We start from the raw sequence: 8,335 nt of genomic DNA on the forward strand, positions 1-8,335 counted from the left end.
TCGTCATGACACGCCGCGGGTTGCGGGATTGAGCCGAACCGAGGACAGAGCTATGCACGTTGTCTATATTTTTGCTGCTCGGAAAAAATTAGCGTGTCATTAATTAATAATTAACATACGCGTTAATTACTGAACCGTTTCCGATTCTTTTGGATCACGACTCGTATGTGGGGTTTACTCCCACGACCTACCCGGCCCGCACTATACAGTCAGTCAGACGTCTACTCTAGCCGCTGCCGCAATGTATGGTTTCGCACCACCGTTCTGGATCATCGTGCCGCCAAGCAAGTCTTCTTCATCCTTCCTTTCAGCGTGCACCGCGAGAAGGGACAACAGGCCTCCGGAAACCCGCCTCTCGTGATCCTGTACGGGAGAGGGGCGATCATGTTTTTGGGGAGCGCACTAGCGCGACTGCTGGCAGCGACGACTTCGGGAACGATGACTTCTTCCCCGACCTAGGCAACCTCATCCTCGACGACATAGGCGACAACGTCAACACCGGCGGTGCTGCTCCCGCTGCATCGTATGTGATTCTATCCTTCCTGTTCGAGATCGTGGTAGAATTTATGTTTCTAGTATTTGCCCTAGATGTGATCCGTTCATCTATTATTCTAGTTCGCATGATTAGTTTGATCTCTGCTATTGATATCATGATTTATCTTTTATTTATTAGGATTAAATCTTGTAGTAATTTGCTCATATTTCCAACATCATCCGCGCTGCCAGCGCGTGTGCGGCCACGTCCATGTCTGGCCGCGCCGGCTCTGCTTTACGAGCGACGCCTTGTGTGCGCGTGGCCTCGTATAGTGCATGCTGCTACGCAACGAAGTCCGGGTTCGCCTGGCCATGGCAGGCACGGCTGCCTCGCTTGCGCACTCGCCGTAGATTTGACCCTCATGAGGAGGAACATGTTGTACCTCTGCTCCTTGTACGCTTGCCAAAATGCCGACATAGGAGCCGGCGCAGGTTGCTCCTCCTCCGCCTTGACGACGTCATAGTGTGCCTGCTCCTGCTCCATGAGACCTGCGTCATAGGCCGGCACGCACCGGCGCAGGGTCCGGCATCGTGTCGTAATCGGAGCCAGTAAAATCGTCGTCGGGGTCCACGGGCAAGCTGACCGGCATAAATATTTGACCTACCTTGCGTTTAATTACCTTGCCACTTCTGGGACTTGCGATGCAAAATTTGTCGATCCGTCGATAAGACCTTCCATCTAAACAAATCTTGGGTTTGCTATCGAAAATATTTTTGATGATTTAGATCGTGTTGATTTTATTCAGCACAACCTGTTTAAATGCAGAGCAGGTGCTTAGAACTAGCAGTGATTTGAGATTAGCAAACACTGTGAATACTTTGCATGATTAAATAATAATCGACGTATATTCCATCAAGCTCGTCATAGCTGAAGATACATAGTTTTTGTAGATAATGTGTTGATAGAGACTATGTTTAAATGCAGAGCAGGTGCTTAGAACTAGCATTGAATTGAGATTAACAAACATTGCTAATACTTTGCATTATTAAATCTTTATCTAATAATAAAGCAAATTGGGTTTCTTTCGTCCGTCATGGCATCTTTCAGAAAAGTCCCTCTATTTCAGAAAATTCAACCCGCAATCCTGTTTTAAATTAAAACGAATCGTTATTTTCGTATTTTACACAAAATCCCTGTCTTTTCTTGAAATCAACCCGCCGTCCGGATTTAAGTCTCATCCGAATCGTTATTTACATTTTTTGAAAACCCCCCTGATGTTTTAGGTAATTCATCCACGGATCATATTTAAGTCAAACAAATGCTTTTTAAAATCATGCATATCTTTTAAACCTTACCTCCGATTTGAACATGTTATATATGAAATTTGATTAGAAAAATATGTAGAATATGAATATAAGATTATTTTCATCTGTTAAGTATTTTTAAATATTATTTTGGAATATATTTGAGCCAAACCAAATGATTTACTAAATTATCTGTATCTTTTAAACCGTAACTTTGATTTTAACATATTATATATGAAATTTTATTAGAAAAATGTGTGGAATCTAAATATGATATTAATTTTACCTATTAAATATTTTTAAGATATTGTTATGGAAGCAAACTTATAATTTATAGCGCAAGATTCGTTTTTTTCATACCGGCGGCGATCCGGGTTGCAAATAAACACCCCACTATAACCATATATGGAAAAGAAAACATCGATAACTACACAAGCGAGAGAGAGAGAGAAAGCGAGAGAGAGAGAGAGGGAGAGGGAGAGAGAGGCGTCTTAGGATTAACCATATTCAACACACGTTTTTTTGTTGTTTTATGTGAACACCGAGACCATCGCCGGCGAGGGTGAGAAGGAGGATAAGCGGCAACACAAATATGATGCCTCGCAAAAATAAAGGAGATGGACCTATTATGGTCTTGAGTGATGGTTGTTAAGTTAAGAGCGTGTGTTATGTTTTCTCTCCCGTTGCAACGCACGGGCTCTTTTGCTAGTAATAACCGACGTATATTCCATCATCCTCGTCATAGCTGAAGATACATAGTCTTTTGTAGATAATGTAGTGAAGATACATACCCTGCATATATGGATGATACAGAGCATCCTATATTGTGATGCAACACCACGTCTGTACTCCGTAGTGTCTAGTCTCTACTACCCTTGAGAACTTTCTGGCCTAAACCTTCTTCCGCCCGATCCACCTTCCCTTTGACAGTTGAAATATGTGGCAGCCGCAATGTTGAGGTGGTACTGGCGTGCGAAGTTCCTGGAGCTGAAGTTGTGCCGCATGTCCGGTGCAAAAACCGTCCCCCTACCTAGTTGCTGGAACAGCACAAATACCATTCGGTGATGCCGGATCTTGGCTCCGGTCTTTCATAAACTACAAGCTCTTGGCCTGCAAGAGCACCATGGCATTAATTAGTCTTTAACCACTTAAGAATTTAAAGAGTAATTCAACTGGGTGGAGACATCTAGTCACACGTATCTATATTGTTGAATTATGATAATTCATTTCGCAAGTTTGGTTTTGTGCATGTGAAAAATAAATCAAGTATAAATGATACCCCCTCCGTCCCACAATATAAGATCATTTTTCAAGCTAGATCGGAAAAGGTGTTTCTGAAGTATGCCACTATTTTAGGATCTCCCTGTATTTTAGGCTGTACAATGGACTTGTCTTAATGATTTCCAAAATCTTTAAAACACGTGCATGTCATTTTACACGTTGATAGATATTATTTTTCTAGTATTAAGATATCCAATTGTTAATGATGAGCCAACTTTGAAATAACTTTTACCTGATTTAAGTGATAGCCCTATCTGTTAATTCTATGGTAGGCAACAGGTTTGAGGCAAAAAAAAAATCTTTGTTGTTGTTGTTGTTGTTGTTGTTGTTGTTGTTGTTGTTGTTGTGAATGTTAGGCAAAGAACTTAACAAGTGATAATTTCCACATGCACAAATTCAGCTAAACCCGCAAAATCAATAGGCACAAATTGTTATGAGGAACATCGTACCAAAGCTGACACCAGTTGTTACAGGGATGTCTGCCACCATCCTACGTACGAGTGGAGATATATGAAAATGAGATAAAATTAAATAGAAACACATACAAAAAATGTGGGGCAGGAAAGAAATGGGTAGGGGGTCATATTGACAAGAATAAGAACATGTCGCGTTTAGTTTACGAGTGCAAGTACTCCCTTAGAGATGGGTGACTTGGGCTTGGGGCATCTGGATCCACCAACATCTTTTCAATTGAAAGAGAAATTCAACCAAGTTAACATATAATTATGGTGTTTGAGTATGCTAAGAGTAAATTATTCACCTGCAAGACCTTTTGTTTCCACGAAATTCTTCACACTAATTGTAATAAACCATGTGAAAGAGTTAGATAGCCGAAGAATGGGTGTATACTGCCAACTACTCCAGTTAGAAGTTTACCAGGGTGTAGAGAACTCTCATGTCATTGCCACCAATATCAACTCGCGGCTTGCTTACAACTGCAGATGGTTTTAGCTCCGCACCTGGCCGAACTAGCCTATTGTTGTATCCTATTGTGAGTGGAACAGTTGATGTAAATGGATCCAACACATCATGTATAACATGAGCCGCAACCAAGGGATCCACTGCCGACATATACTGGACCCTTTTCTGTTATTCTGTTAACCTACCTCTCCATGGCCCTGAAGAAATTGTGTCTGTGCATGAACTAGTTTTATAGTGCGCGATGAGGATTGTCTCATTCAACTTTATAAAGTTTTGATACTTGTGTCATGCCATGCGTCACCCGTATATACACGACGTCCTTGATATTTGTCGATTAGATCCTGAGCTTTATGGAGTTGTCAGGCTCTCAGGCTGTTGATATTTCGACGTTCATGCTTAAGCCATCCTATTAGCACTGCTGCGCTGTACTGGAACAAACCTGCAAACTGTGGGTAATCTTGGCTCAACCAGCTGTTCCTTTGGACACAATCTGTTTGGAAACAATAAGTACCATATTTCTGAACCTAATGATGTAGTGGCACTGGACATATACGTGTACCTAACGTGTTTGGGTTCTCATTAACTGCATATTTCTAGTGATGTTAAGTATTTTTTTCTTGCAATTTCTAAGACATCTGCTGATATTGCTGGCATTTAATGCATTTACATAGTGTCAACAGATTTTACCCCTTCTGAAAACTCATCTTCCTTATATGATAGGGTTATTATTTTATTCAAATTCAGGGATTGCAGGAATGGACTAGTAGGGATAGGAACCATATTGACTGCATCCACTTAATCGCCCTCGGCAGGAGCCTGGCCACATTAACTGATTAACATCATTTTATAAGGTGAATTGCTTCAAAGGGGGCCTCAAGTTGCAGCGATGCTCTATGTTGGAATGGAACATGGCCATCACTCTTCTATTGCCACTAAAAAAGTGAGTTAGGTTGTGTGCAAATTTAAGCAAAGACTAACTTGATCTGTCTCATCACTGTATTACTTCTATTATTTAACATGTTGTATAAGTGTATAAAATATTACAACGCTATTTGCTCCTGTGTTGTTGGCTTGATTTTAAACAAAGCACCAGTCTACCATGTGTTTTAGTAAATTTTTGGGTAGTGCTCTATAAGAGCCTATCCATGCACAAAGATGCAAGTTTGGGCTGATTGGGCCAACCCAACAACCCATCCAGTTATTTCTTATATGTTCAGAAAGTAGAGTGTCAAATAAGTAAGAGTAATCCACTAATTATTAGACAAGAAAATATTAATCCATGTCCAAGTGCACCACTTCGTGAGTTTGCACACTCAACATATTCTGATTTGGATACGTACACACAAATTTGAGTAAAATTATGTTACATTACAGTACAAAGACAAACGATGAGAACATAATTTTGTTTGTTATAGAACTCAATAGTTCGTTTTTGGGTATAATACACATTGATTACTCCTCTTCATGCACTTTTTAATATGCCCTTAAATGAACACTTAGTAGTTCTACACTTCGTAGTTCTATGGGTTCTGAAAGAACTTTTCGAAACCCACGAGTGGACGAAGTCACAAAGGGGTTCATATGAACATATGTCCACACAATCTGCTTTGGTGGGTCAGTCCACTTGCATCTCTAGTACCAATACGTGACTTAACTACATTGTCCAAACTACCTACGGATATTATTGATATGGCATATATGTAGGTTAAAGTTTTACAGCTGTAGATTCGAAAGTTGGCTGCGACTTTGCTCACTCAATGATAAGTATTCTATCTACCGCTCTGCGATAGCAAAGTAGAATCCATTTGTTCCTTCTTCACATGGGGGGTAAAATATGAATATATACCTTAGAAGGCTTTACTCGAGGCTGTCCTCAATGTCGCCTAGTTTTGAGATATCAAAAACGGTTATCTTTTTAAGTGTCATCTCTAGTACTTATGTTCATATGCTAGTATGCTACCTCTTTCACAGCAAACACGGCCACTAAATGAATGTTAGCAAAAAGTCTACAGAACTAGAAGCCCAATCGACAAAATGCCATTTGACTTGTGTACATGCCCTTCTGGGTTGTAGTGGTTCTGTACAGGCAAAATATCTGGGTTTTTTTACGGAAAATAATGATTTCTGATAATACGTATACTTATAAGTATACCAAAATAAGTTAAGTACAAGGAAGAAAAGGGGGCTGTAATTTCTCCTCGTGGGCTTTATAATTTTCAAAATAAGTGTAGTTGGTTGTGTGTAATTTCTTCAGATGGGGGTGTAATTTATCCTACTAAAGGAAAAGAATGAGATAGTGGAATGCTGCACCCCCGGCAGGAAGCTGGAAATAATTCTTCCTCTTCGCTGTATGAACAAGTACATTGAGTTCTTCCTTGAATTTCTTCATACACCTGTAGACGTTCGCCTGAATCCTTTGAAATATGAAGTCATTCCTGGTCGTCCATATGACCCAAGTGATCAGAATGAATATCTCCAGGAAGAAAGGAACTGCTGCAAATCTTTATCAATGCTGCTCTGCAAAGTATCAGATTTGATTATCAGATGTCCCATCAGCCAAAGAAGAGTTATCCTCCTTACATATCCTCGGCAACTCGAACATGGAAGGAGAAGCATCTCTTTTGTCCAGAAAGCAGAAGCATCTCTTTTTCCAGAAGGCATAATACTAGATAGGAGAACAATCTAAATCTCATCCATTTATCATCGATCTATCTTTATTGGAAGGGGGAGCTTTTTGACACTACACTAGTGTCAAAAAGCGTCTTACATTATGGAACGGAGGGAGTAGAAAAGGAAAAGAAAAGAATACTATGACCATCTCAAATTACACAAGTTTTTTAATTTTAAAATAAATAAAGTTACTTATCTCAATTGTTTGTGACCAGCCGGATCTAAATTTATGTTAGATTTTCTGTAATGTTTGAAAATATTTATGTAATTTTTGCAGGGAGTTTCGGGCATTCAATCTTTGAAGAGATAAGATCATATGCGTACGTACGTGTTGATTGCTGTTCCCAATCCACGTGCCTCGCGCTGGGGCCCTGCGAATAAAGGCGCCACCGATGATTCATCGTCTAGCAAGTCCCTGTCCCCTCATAGATCCCGATTCTCTCTCTGGATACGACGACGTAGAGCCACCGCTGCCACTCGCTGGATGGCCGGTCTACTGACGGCGATGGGCCAACATTCTTTTGCCCGCACTGCAAACAGTATGTATAAGTTTCTGATCCAAATTCAATCTACGCACAGAGAAACAAAATGAGCAATTATTCCATACACGAATAGTATCCGAATTTTGTCCTTTTGTTGCACTATTTGTAGCTGGATTTGTCTTTTCCTTTGTTTCGCTGCGCGTAGATTGAATTTTGCTTTGAATTTTTGTGAGATTGTAAACACATATCTTTTGTGACGATATACAAGCTATGCCAAGCGGAGGGAGAAAAAAGTCCATTTTTACGTTCTGTGCAAGTTTAAGCAAAGATCTAAGGTAGTTTGTCTAGACTAGTTTGACCTTTGTCTCTTCAACGTGTTACTGCTGATACTTAACGTGTAGTATAACATATTACGACAATGTTGCTCCTGCTTTGTCTTGATGTGAAACAACGCAGCGAAGTTTAAGTATTGTTATGGCTATGATGTGTTTTAGTATTTTTTCGCCAGTTTTCTATATTTCTATAATAGCCTATCCATGCACAAATATGCAAGTTTGGGCTGGCCAACCTAACAACCCATCCAGTTATTTCCTATGTGCATAACGTAGACCGTAAGTTAAGTAAGAGTAAACGATCGTGTCAGACTGCATCATATTGTCTATCGGTTGTAAACGACACCCACTGCAAATCAGAGAGGCCCTTATTGTTCGGCTGGTTTTGTAATAATTTTTTGAAAACCATGAGTGGGCGAGGTAGCGAGGTGGGAGTCTCACGGATGGGTTCATATGAACATATTTCCACAGAATCTGCTTTGGTGGGTCAGTCCACTTCAGTGCAATGTCCAAATTACCTACGTATATTATTTATATGGTATATGTAGGTTAATGTTTTACAGCTGTAGATTAAAAAGTTGGTTGACATTGTTCATTCAATGATAAGTATTTTACTTACCACTCTGTGATAGCAAAGTAGAACCCATTTGTTCCTTCTTCACATGGCAGTGAAATATGCATATATACCTTGGAAGGCTTTACTTGAGGTTATTCCCAATGTCACCTAGATTTGAGTATCAAAAAAAGAACAGGTGATCTTTTTGAAGTGCCATCTCTAGTATTTAATGGTTATATGCTACCTCTTTAGCAGAAAACATCTTGTCACGAAATGCATGTGTTAGGAAAAATTCCATAGAACCCAATTGACAA

General features: G+C 40.0%; 1 pseudogene; it reads right to left on the bottom strand.

Moving 5' to 3' along the window:
- Window positions 1-2,648: 2,648 nt before the first annotated feature.
- On the bottom strand, window positions 2,649-4,134 carry LOC125506512 (annotated as a pseudogene).
- Window positions 4,135-8,335: the final 4,201 nt, after the last annotated feature.

This window comes from Triticum urartu, chromosome 5 (assembly GCF_003073215.2).
Source record: "Triticum urartu cultivar G1812 chromosome 5, Tu2.1, whole genome shotgun sequence".
Lineage (NCBI taxonomy): Eukaryota > Viridiplantae > Streptophyta > Magnoliopsida > Poales > Poaceae > Triticum > Triticum urartu.